Genomic DNA, 12773 nt, shown 5'->3' on the forward strand with positions numbered 1-12773 from the left:
TCGCCTGGCTCAGCCTGACACCCATGGTGGTTTCCTCACATCTCCACAGTGTAAGCTCCATTCCGAAATGGGTTGTTGGCCCCCAGTAATCCAGTTACCTCCACTGGCCCGAGTTATCTGGTTAGCTTGTCTCTCCTGACCCACCTGAGGAGCAGGAGGCCCCGGGTCCAGTTCTGGTCCAGTCCTTTACACTTAGGTCAGACCCCTTCTCCCTCAGACTGTTGACTCATCTCTAGATTGGGTGTGACAGTCCCCATTATGCCCCTACCGGAACCCGTGGCTCAGATGGCCCACGGATGTGAGTGAGCTGGGTTTGCCCTTCAGACTAGGAGGTCTGAAGACAGTGCAGGATTCTCCGGCCTTTTCGACCCTGATAGGAAGTTGGATGCCTTGAGCTTCTGAGGGCTGGTAATTGGCCTCCACTATTGGGCAAAAGCAGGTGGCCACTCGCAGGGTTGTGTTCTGGGTCACGCATTCATCAGCCTGCTCCCTCCTTCGGAGCAAAAGCTGCTGTGGCAGGAGCAGAAGGGGCAATCCTGGGGCACCAGTACCATCCTGCTTCTGCTCAAACCCTCCTGCAGTCGCCATTGTCTCCCCGGCTGCTGGATTTCTATGCATGGGGGTCTGTTCCTTAGACCTGGGACAGGCATGAGAAGCTCCCTGGGAGTTCAGTCTTGTTGTCCTGTCTCCAGGCTGCCCACGCTCACGGCAGCTGCTTCTGCCTCCTCTAAGGTGAACTTGAGCCCCTCCCTTCCTCCAGGAAGTCCTCTGGGCTTCTCCAGCCCCCTTCCCAGAGAGTCTAAGCTCACAGTCTGTCCTACTGTGGCCTTTCTTTTACTATTGTCTGGGTTGATCTATCAACCTTGTTAACACCCCAGGTGGGGAGCTTAAGGGAAGGCCCACAACCCCTCACCTCCCATGCTAACAGCCCTGTCCTGGGATGGGCCCAGAGCGTTCTGAAACTGCTGGCTGGTTGGGAGAACATGAAGTGGGGTATTGGGGTGAGGGGCAGAGCCAGGTCCCTTGAAGCGTAGGCTGCAAAGAGGCCGCAAAGGAAGGACGTGAAGCTCCCACAATGAGGCCCACAGCACTCTGTGGCCACAGAATGAAAACAGCTCTGTGTTTGCAGCCTCTTGGGTTCAGAAGGTCTTTCCCATCCCTGTGGCTATTTGACAGATGGGCTTGATTACATTTTACCTGTAGAAGAGATAGTCAGGTGTTCAGATGTGTGAGAGAAGAGCTGGGCTTCCCAAGGTGCCGAAGGCAAACGCCTGAGTAGAACCTCAGGCTCGGATTCCTAGCCTCTCAATGTCTGGCTCTGACTTTCGTGCAGGTGGGGTGGGAATGGAGCAGTGAGTGAGCATCTCCCCACAGCCTTTCGGTGCTTCCTTCCAGCCTTCTATGCTGGAGAGGGGGCACACAAGAAGGAAGCAGAGCGGAGAATCAGAGCCGAAGACTCTGTACCAAGTCAGCCCCACGTGGCCTGTGATGGCCGGGGTTTGGAGGCCTTGGCAGGCAGGGCAGATGTGAGTGCAGGCTGGACAGCCCTCCAGCCTGCAGCCCCAGCCACGGCCACAGACCCCCCCTGAAATCCTGTCCTGTGCTCCTTCCTGGTATCCTGGGGGGGGGGTCACATGATCTGAGCACCTCCGGAGCTTCCCCACCTCCAAAACAGAGCCTGGAGGTGAGGCTGCAGCAAGCAGTGCCACCCGCCAGTGCCAGCTCAGAGGCCCCTGCCTCCCGTCCTGCACTATATCCGGGAAGCTCTGCTCTCTAGGCGTGTACCAGGCTGGCTCCCTGCCTTCTGAAATCTCTCATCCTTGTTTTCGGTAAGGTGGAGTGGAAAGGCCTTCTCCTCTTTGGATAATTTTTCCCTGGCCCATTTTCCTTCTGTTTCCTCTTCTCACCTGATTCTAGGGGGGGAAATACAGCCAGTCAGCATTCTTTCCTACTGGTTCAGCAGAAGCTGCCAGAAGAGGACTGTGTGTGTGTGTGTGTGTGTGTGTGTGTGTGTGTGTGAGAGAGAGAGAGAGAGAGAGAGAGAGAGAGAGAGAGAGAGAGAGAGAGAGAGAGAGAGAATTCCCGGAAGACAGCCAGGCCTCCCCTATCAGACAGGCAGGGACCCAGCCTTACCCAGCAGAGTTTTCGGGAGAGATGAGTCCCAACACCAAAGCCTCAACACTCCCACGGCAGGTTTAGGAAGCGGAGGACACTGGCAGTCAAAGGAAACCAGGCCAACTCAGCAGCCACCACTGTCTAAGAGCTTGGCCAGGGCTGCCGGCAGGCGGGAAGCTCTGACATGAGATCAGCGCCAAGGGGGAGTGTTGGTAGGAACAGGCCAGAGCTGGGGGCCAGAGGGCTGGACACACGGGCAAAGCACAGATGCTCAGCATTGGCAGGGAGTGGGGAACACGCTCAACACAAGCCGTCATTATATGTCGGGGGAAACTGAGGCTCAGAGGGGCACAAGGCTCTGCCAAGGGCTGCAGAGGAAGGTAAAGACTGAAAATAGATCTTTGGATTCTTTCTTTCTCTTTCTTTCTTTCCTTCCTTCCTTCCTTCCTTCCTTCCTTCCTTCCTTCCTTCCTTCCTTCCTTCCTTTCTTTCTTTCTTTCTTTCTCTTTCTTTTCTCTCTCTCTCTCTCTCTCTCTCTCTCTCTCTCTCTCTCTCTCTCTCTTTCTTTCTTTCTTTTTTCACAATGTATCACATCACACTGTTTCAAAATCCATAGCTGGAAAGTTTACTCATCTTCCTGCATTGCCCACCCCCAGATGCTTCTGGGCACCAGGCCCTGTGCTGAGGCTGTGAAGTCTAGGACTAAATGAGGCCCGCTCCTCCTGTGGCCAGGCAGTATCTACTTACTGTGCAGGAGATGCCACAGCTCCACGGGCCATAACTATGAAAGGGGAAGTGCCACAGGAAAGCTACAGGCCGACCACAGTGGGGAGTGGGGGAGGGACAGAGAGGGGGCAATTTTACTTCCTTCCTTTACCTTGCCTCCTTCCCAAAAGGCTTAGGGTAGCTGTAAGGCTGTGTGTCCACGAAGATTTCTAGGGTAGGACCTGACCTTGAAGGGTGCACAGGATTCAAAGGGGACAATGTGATTCCCTCCTCCCAGAGGAGGGAATGGGCTGTGCAAAGATGCAGGACGTTGGTGTGTGAGGCCTCGCAAAGCCCCAGGTGTCTGGAATGCATGGAAGGCGGACTCTTCTCACTCCCTATTTGCCAGCCCACTGTGGGCACCTTGTGAATAAGGCTGCCTCTCCAGAGGCCAATCTCTTTGGCCTCAGTCACTGTATTGTCACAATAATGCTGTGTAACAAGGTGCCGCAAATTTAGTGGTGTGAAATACTAAGCATTCAACACACTGTTCCGCGAGTCAGAGATCTAGGCTGGGCTCTGCTGGGTGGCTCTCTAGGTCCCAGCTGGGCTCCTATCTCCGGAGGTGTGCTTGCTGCTGGCTAGCCTTGGCTGGGGGCGCTAAGACGGCTTGGCTCTGCTCCACAAGCCTCTCATCCTCCAGCAGGCGAGCTCGGTGTGTTCTCATGGAGATGGCAGAGCACGAGAAGCAGGCGCCAATGTGAAAGCCCTTTGCAAGCCTCTGCTGGGAGCATGAATGCTGGCATCCCATTGGCCAAGGCACGTCACATGGCTGGCCCTGAGTTGAGGGGCGGCACAGGGTGGGGGAAGGGGACTACAAAGTTTACATAAACAGCGTGGACACAGGGAGGGTGCAGCGGTGGGGCCACCAGGCGATCCACCACAGCCATTTTCCACCCAGCCTTGGGGCAAGGGTCTACACCACGTCCCTCGATAGGCGCAGAGCCAGCCTCCAGCACATAACTCAGATCCTGCCTTCTCACGGGAACCCAGCTCATTGACTTCACCCTCAGCTTATCACAAGGGCTTGGTGCTGCGAAGGCTCAGGTAGCTCTGTGTGTTTGTAACTGTGTGAATGTGCATGTGAGTGGTGCATCGTGGGAGTGTGAGTGGGTATGTAAGTGTTCTGCGTGTGTGTGTGGTGCGTGCCTGTCGCGCCTCAACCAGATGGTGGGAAGTGGTGAGGGGCTGCCTGCTTCTGATCACACCCATCGTGCTGGGCTGTGCAGCACGGAGCGAGTCACACACGTCCCCCGCCCTTTCCAGGGGACACTCCTGCCAGCAGTGACAACCCAGCATGGCAGGGGCGAGGACACAAAGAACACAGGGCACAAAGAGAGCGCTGGCCTCGCTTGGCAGCCAAGAAAGCCTTTCTGAAGGTGAAGTGAGTGGAGTCTAGAAACTGAGTGGAGGGACAGGAGTGGACACGGGTCAGGCAGCGTGGAGAATCTGTCCTATGCAGGGGGAACAGCACAAAGGGCGAGCGCTGAGAGTGGAGGGCGTGTGTGAGGAAGGGCCGAGGCCGCATGGAGCTGAGCCCAGCGTGGTACGTGGGTGGGGGGGGAGCGGGGCTGACAGGGGCCATGTCACCGCTCCCTGGGTGTCGAGTAAAGGATGAGGGAGTTAGAAAGCAGGCCCTGGAGTGGGAGGGACAGACCTAAGGCTGGCAGATCATATGTGACAAGCATCCAGGGGGAGATGAGGGAGGTCTGAACTGGGCAGAGCTGGTGGAACCAAGAAGACGGAGTGGATTAGAGAAATTATCTAAAATCTGCAAGACTGGGGGACGTGTGAGATGTGGCTCCCAAGGCAGAGGCGTGTTGGGTCCGGGGTTCAGGGGCTGGAGCTGAGGGTGTGGGGGTCTCCTGTGGTCTAAAGGTGAGCAGGGCTGGTGCTGGGAGACTGTCTGCTGGTTAGAAGCCAGCAACACATGGGCCAGCGCAGCTCGGGAGCCAGTGTTCCCAGAGGTCAGGGTTCTGGACGGCTGGGCTGGGCTGGGCTCGGGCTGCAGACAGGCTACAGAGCCCTGAATGCACACAGCCGGAGCCCCCAGTACCAGGGCAGAGCTGCTCTTTCCTCTCCGACAGCCTGGCAGGCACAGCTTTTACTCCCCCGCCGGCTTCTTCTTCATCTGGCACATCCTCACATGACAGCACTGCTGACAAAGAGCGGAGGGACTCACCAAAGAAAGGAAGCATCAAAGCGCCTTCCTAGACCCACACTCCCCCTGCCCCCGTTCCAAAGCCTGCTTCACACACTCCTCTCACATCCGGGGCCTGAGGGGGACTGACTGATCACTAAGGAGGCCCCAAGCCTCATGTCCCTCCCCTGGGGAGCTTCAAAGACAGCCCTGCCACCATCCTCCTGTTTCACACCAGGAGCGGAGGTCTCAGTCCCACCTGCCACCTAGGAACCTTTGGTGCCCCTGAGCCTCGGGTTGATATCAGCTGAAGGAGCAGGCCCTCCTCGCCCAGGACATCCTCTCACCCCTGAGCTTCTTTGGAGAACTGTCACTAGCTGTGCCCACCCTGCCGCAGAGTAAGAGCTTCTCCCCTCCGCCAAGAGCCCAGGTCCTCGCCAGGCCTGAGTCGGGCTCAGTGTGCTGGCGACCGGGCCTGCATTTCCTCAAGAGCTGGATCTCACTGCTGCTTCTTCTTTTTTTTTAAATAAATTGTGTTGGGGAACAGTGTGTTTCTCCAGGGCCCATCAGCTCCAAATCACTGTCCTTCAATCTAGTTGTGGAGGGCGCAGCTCAGCTCCAAGTCTTGTCGCCGTTTTCAATCTTAATTGAAGGGGGTGCAGCCCACCATCCCTTGCGGGAATTGAACCGGCAGCCTTGTTGCTCAGAGCTCGTGCTCTAACCAGCTGAGCCATCCGGCCGCCCCTGGATCTCACTCTTGAGGGCAGTGAGGCCCCCCGGTTCTCAAATTCAGAATTCCTTGGGGAAGAACCATGCTCTGTAGAAGTCTTTTCTTTCCTTACTTTATTTACAGACAGGAGCTGGGGTTCCGAACAAGCCCTGGCTGCAGAATAAGACCAGGTTTCCTATAATTTGACTTTGGGAAACCAGTTGGGTCCTTCAACTCTAGAATGGGGCCAACAAACCTCAGAAGGCTGGTCTATGAATCGAATGAGGTAGTACATCTAAAAATGTCTAATAGTGCTTGGCCTAATGAACACCTAATAGTAGGTGTTCATTTTTTTTAAAAAAAATTATTAATTCAGTAATGTACAAAAGAAATGACCACATTCCTCCCAGTCCTAGTATACTGGGAAGACCCAGAGGAGAAGATTCTCAAGGGAAGGTTCGAGAGATGAAGGCCCTCGGAGGGTTCACAGGCAGGTTCTATTAAGCACCTCTATTCCACACCTTGTGTCAAAGAACACAGGTCAGGTTAAACCCAGCAAATGGGTGCGGGGGTTGGGGAAGGGGCGGGGAGAGCTCAGCGCCCCGGAAGCTGGGGCAGGAGATGATGGTGTGAGCTGGGTCATCAGAAAGGAGAGAAGCGAGCTGGGCCGAGCAGGGCATAAGGACTTGGAAGGCTGAGAAAATGGGGATAAGAAACCTCATGAACCCAGCATGGCACTGGCCATGGACACTTCATGAGACCCTCTCCTCTGGAGAAGAGACTTTGGTCCATGAATCTTGACTCTATTGATTAATAAGGGGCATGTCCTACTGGCCTGACCTAGAGAGACCAAACTGGCCTACACTGCAGGCCCTGGGCAAGGTCTCCCTGGGCCCAGGATGGTGGGTCAGCATGGCATCTGGAGCCTTTGCTGCCACAGACCCATCTGGAAAATGCTAGTCCTTTTGCTGCTGGAACTGGAAGCCTCAGGGAAGAAGGGAGAAGTCCCCAATCTCTAAAGGCAGGACTGGTAACCTGGGGGCATAGAAACTGCATGTGGGTCAGAGGGTGCCTGGAATGAGACCCTCTCCTTGGAGGGCAGGGGGCTCAGGGCTGGGCAGGATGCAGAGGGGCAGAGAGAACCAGAGAAAGGCAGATACCCGGGGCTCCTGGAGGCAGGGACCTGCACTGGGCTTCTGCCCCAGAGCACAGTCAGGGCCTGGCCCAATGGCAGTAGTGTGTTGTCAAATTGGTTTGCTAAGAGAGATCTAGAGTGAGATATCGTCACAGAGACAAGGTTACGGAGAGATGAAAAGACATGCATACTCAGGGAGAAAAACCTAGAGATAATGAAAATGGAGAAGGGAGAAATAGGAGAAAAGTAAATCAGAGCAGAGATGGGGAAGGAAAGAGAGAAGCTAGCATCTTCACCAAGTCCCCAAATAGCTGCTGCTTCTGCTGCGGGTGTCGGCAGCCTGCCCTGAGATGGCCCCTTAATTGGGGCTGAATTCAGCATTCTTGGAGCCCAGCTCGGATGTCACTGAGGACAGCATGTGCTGGGCCAAGGTTGTCAGAAAAGGCCCAGCTGGAGCTGGAATGTGCACTGGGTGTGTGGCTTCCTGCCCCAGGCTCCCCACACGCCCTGCACATCCACCCAGCCCACGGGTGCTGCTCTTAGGAGGTGGTGCCAGTTCTGGAGAGGTCAGGTCCTCTCCTCTCCCCTGAAGATTGGGCGGAAGGAGCAGGGAGATGGTGGAGAGGAGTGGACGATGATGACATTTGGGGAATCCAAGATGGTAGTTGTGCAGGCGGATTTGTCTGCTCATGTCATCTCTTCCAGATGCCGACATCCCATTGTGTGGCCCAAGCAGTGGTAATAAAGTAACTTTCCGACCCATTCCCCTACTGCTTAAGAAGGGCTGGTGCTGTGTCTTAGAGGAACACAGCCTCTGCTCCAGCCAGGTGGAAAAGAAGGTCTAGCTGGGCCCCACATCCCCTTAGGATAGAATGAAAACACCTGCTATTCCTTATGCCATGAGGAATTTCGTTAGATGGCAAGTTTTCCAACAGCATGAAAAGCAATACTAGCATATAGGGAGGATGGAGTTGAATGACCACCACCTCACCTCCCTGCTCCATCATATGGAACATTCGAAACTATTTCTATAGACTTATACCACATCTGTCCTTGCAATGCGCAATACTGGGTTAATTTAAAATATTAATTGGTAATTAGTTAGAAAGTACCACCAGACCCAAAAGAAGAAAGGAAGGGAATTAATATTTGTTGAGCACATATTTACATGCCAGGCACTGTGCTAAATATTTTTCCTTATGCTCCATCATTTAATGCTTACTCAGACCTGTGATATTTTTGTTATCATTTCTGCTTCCAGATATAAGAGCAAGAGCTTAAACGGAATAGGTAACTTGCCCAAGTTCACCTAGCTGGTTAATGATGGAGCTGGGGTCCAAACCCTGATCTACTTGCCTTCAAAGCCCATCTTACTTTGCCAGCTGACCCAGGGAACATCAGGGAACGCCTGCTTCTAGAAGCAAAGCTAAGAATCATCACAGAAAGTAGAGTGAGCCGTCTTTTAGGAGACCTGGGGGACAGTGACCTGCAGGGCAGCTCTACTCTGCCTCGGTAGGCCAGAGCTCAAGCAGTCCGATGGTGGGCAAGTGTGTCAGCAGGAAGCCTAATACATTTGGGCCAAGACTTTAGAGCTATCACAGGTCAAGTTTTTCTGGAAGCAGACTCTGAGATGATTAGCATGCAGAAAATTTCTTGGGGAGTGGTCTTAAGACTAATGGTTGTCGGGGAGGGAAGGGAGCAGGACTGGGCAGAAGGAGGAGCTGGGCTGCAGTACAGTCTCAGCAAAGCTTCAGCTGATTCCACAGGGGTTCCGGAGCTGGGGTGACCCGTTGGGGTGAGGGAGCTGGGCCTTTACACCTGTCACTGACCAGTCACTGGGTATGGACCGCCTAGGGAAATGGTTGTGACCTTGGACAAGGACGCTTTCTTCAGCTGAGGCAACTCTCAGAGAGAGTGGACAGATGAGAGCTGTCAGACAACCACCTCTCAAAGCTGGGAGAATAAGTCCTGGGGGCCCTCTGGGTGGTACAGCACAGCACCCACGACAAGTCTTCTTGGTGATACCAGTGGGAGAGGTAGCTGGGGAAGGCCAACTCCAGGACAAAGACATCCAGGCATAGTAAGACCATGGATGAGGATTTCCTAGGGGCAATCATCTTACAGATTGTGGGAGAAAGGGAAGGAAGCTGGGCTGAGGAGTTCCAAACGGCAACTTGAAGTTTGAATATGCCCCCTCTGCTGTCTGTGCCAACAACGCCACACAGAAAATGTGTCCAGGATGGGATCCTGGAAGGAAAGTCAAAGCTGAGTCAGCCCCGGATAACATGTCCTCCAGAAAAACGCTGGGTGCCTAGTCCTGTGTGGAGCTACACTGGGCGGGAGGACAATAGGGAGAGAATGCAAGAGACAAGTGAGGGACACGTTGATCCTGTTTCAAAGCATCCCATTCTGGCTGGGTGTGCAGCTTCACGTGCGGGAGCAGGCAAGGAGCAGCACACAGTGTGCTTCCAGCCATCTTGGGTGGTTCTGCCAGCTCTTGGAGTTAAATGAATTCAGAGGAAGGAGCCAGCAAGGTGGGAAAGTCAAGGAGAGGTCCTCAGAACAGAAGAGTCTCAGGATGAGCCTTGAATAATGGAGTGCAGCCAGGCAAGCAGGATCTGCACTCCTGAAATGTCCTGTCACATCCCTGCTCCACGACCTTGGGGGTGAGGGGAAGGAGTCAGCATTTACCTAGGATTGGCTCATCTCCAGATTCAGAGGTGACCCACAGAGACACCCAGACCTGTCCCTTGCCATTATAAACCCAATTTGCCAACCCGGGTAGCCTGGATCTGTCCGTGGTGCTGAACCTCAGGGTGCTTGTCCAAGCCTCACGTTGGGAGGACCAGGTCTGCGGAGTTTCAATTTCTCCTGCAAGAAAGTCGCAACATGAGCCCCTTCACAGAGGGTTGGGAAATCGGGGCTGCAGCCAACACCAGGACTCCTTCCCCTGGACACCGAGGCTCCAACTCGCCTTCACTGGGCAGAGCAGGACAGGATAAGCTGACCTTTCCAGTCTGACGAGCAGAGCACAGGGCTGCCACATCCTTGGTGTCTATGGGCAAAGCATAATGTGGGTGATTTAAAGGTGTGTCCTCGAGGGAGCGCCTCTTTGGTAATGGAACCATTCTGTATCTTGATTGTAGTGGTAGTCATACAGATTTATATATGTGAAAAACTTATACAACTGTATACAGAGGGCACCAAAAAATGTATACACATTTTAGGAAAGGAAAACTATTAAAATTGTAATACTCAATATATACCAATAACAAAAAATGAGTACAAGTCACGTTTGACTTCTGCAATTCCAAGAGGTGCTCAAAGTGGTTTCCAACAGCGTCCAGACACTTCTGATTACGGTGACGACTGCTTGAGCAACGCTGGCCAAAGTGTCCACTTGTCTCGCTGCGCATGCTGTTTCAATTTCTTCACACAGCACCACACGTCTCAGACTTATCACGACTGCGAGCACTTGTTAGGTGTGTTGGAGGTTCTGTTGCAGACTCATGCCTCCATTGTTGTGCTTCTGCAACGTTCTCGAATTTCAGATACCCCTTCAAAATGGTGTTGCGCTCCTTGAACAACAACCGTGCTCCCACTGTCTTCTCTGACTGCCCCGCCTGTCGCACGGTGACGCTGGCATTCATTTGATTAGCGCCACCTTTTGAGGGGACGTCATACTCCACATTGCTACCGTAATTCAATTCAACTTCGAAAAGTCATACATAGATCACAGCTCTTAAAATGTGTACACATTTTTTTGGCTCCCCGGTATATACGCATACAACAAAATGACTGCATGGAAAAACTGGTAAAAGCTGAGTAAGGTCTGTAGTCTAGTTAATTGTGTTAGGCTAGTGTCAACTTCCTAGTTTTGAAATTGCTGTAGTTATCCCCACATTCCCCTATACCATGGGGGAAAGCTGGGTGGAGGGTACTTGGTACCTTTTTGTACTATTTTTGCAACTTCTTGAAGACTATAGTTATTTCAAAATTGTACCTAGTTGGCTGGGTCTGTTAAGATCCTCTTATCAGCTGCCTCTTCTTCACCCATCTAGAGGGCCCTTTGAGGGCCCAGCTCAAGGTTTGTCTCCTCCAGGATGCTTCCTGATGAGCTCTGCCCACATCTGGGTCCCTACAGGACTTACGCTATGAATACATAGCCGGGCCTCTGTCCTATGTGGTTTCATGTATCTGTTTTGCCTCCCCGACCGTACTGAGAGTTCTGTGAGGGTTGTATTTTCTGGGTCTTCCATCTCCTTCTCAGATCCTGTGCATACACAACTGGTGCTCAGCTATTACTTGGTGACAGACTGATAAATGTCTGTGTCCCACTAGACGTAGGCTTTCCCAGGCCCTTAACTGCCTACTTTCTTCCCTCCTGCTGAGCCCAGCTCTGTGGCAGCCTGTTTCCAACAACCACATACGGAAGTGAAAAGAAATGGGACTTGAAGCCACAAGAGCCTCTGCCTCATGGACCACTTGCTGAATGTCCACATCACAATGGTGCTTACCATGGATTGTATCTAATCTTCATAACAACCCTGAAAATAGGGACCTGCACCCCATTTTACACATGAGAGCAGACATGCAGTAGGAAGGGGTAGAACGAGCAGAACTGAAAACCAAGTTCTGTTCCCAGCTTTGCCACACACATGCTGTAAACTTGGGTCTGTTGCTTAACCTCTCTGATCTTCAGTTTTCTTGTCTATACAATGGGAAGATTAATATATTCATCACAGAACTTTGCGAGAGGCAATGAATTAACTTCATAACACTTGTTATTCTGCAGATTCCTCAAGGGCAGGACCAGGCCTGACATGTGCTGGATGCTTCACTCTGTGTTTTTTGAAGTAATCGGTGAATGAATTAATGACTGAAGGAATGAACAAATGCTTGCGAAGTGCCACCTCAGTTCGGAGTAGAGTAGGAACGCTAAATGTTATGTGCTTCCTTTTTTTCTCTTCATTGCACCACAACCTTTTCTGGCATGAATTCCCATTCAAACAATGCCAGAATGGTGGAGAAGCTGCCAGTCCCTTCTGGTTCTAAAGGAAGGAAAATGTGCCCCTTGCAGTTTAGGGAGTTGGGGCATGAGAAGGAGGCATGCCCAGGCTGGGGTTCCCTTTTCCCCTGAACTCATTCTCAGGCCTGTGGCTGGGCAGGCTGGCGGAACTCTGTGCCCCTTGGGGCCTTTCTCGGGGGTGCCTGGAGAGCGGGCTCTGAGGGTATACCTGCAGTGTCAGTGTCCCCTACAAAGTAACGTCATACAAACGGGTCGGGGACCCAGGGAGGGTTGTGGGTCACCCGCCTTTGGGAAAAAGGCAATAGGTCTTTACAGGCCCTGTGTGCCTGCCTCTCCCACAGAATCTTGGAACCCAAGCTTGTCAGGAGTATGAGGGGCACTACATGTCATTGCTGCACTCTTCAGAAGGCTGATTCCTCTCCAAGTAGGGATTGGTCCAAGGCTTGAACCACCCAGGGGGTGGGGGACATACGAGGTCAGACAATTAAGTTCACGAACTCCTCCCAGAAAAAGTGCTACGTACCTCATTGCTGAATATGACTATGGTCATCTTAGAAGTCCTCCCCTTGGGAAGGTATGCACCGATGTCAGCACCTAGTCCACCCTTCAAAGCAATTTTGGAACTCTTTTTCTGGAATGGCCATCAGAGCTGTCATCATATTAAGCTTGATGTCCTGAATGTCATCAAAATGTCTTCCTTTCAATATTTCCTTTATCTTCAGGTAAAGAAAGAAGTCACTGGGGGCCAGATCAGGTGAGTAGGGAGGGTGTTCCAATACAGTTATTTGTTTACTGGCTAAAAACTCCCTCACAGACAGTGCTGTGAGCTGGTGCTTTGTCATGATGCAAGAGCCATGAATTGTTGGAGAAAAGTTCAGGT

This window comes from Rhinolophus hipposideros (genome assembly GCF_964194185.1).
Source record: "Rhinolophus hipposideros genome assembly, chromosome: 5".
In the NCBI taxonomy this organism is placed as follows: Eukaryota; Metazoa; Chordata; class Mammalia; order Chiroptera; family Rhinolophidae; genus Rhinolophus; species Rhinolophus hipposideros.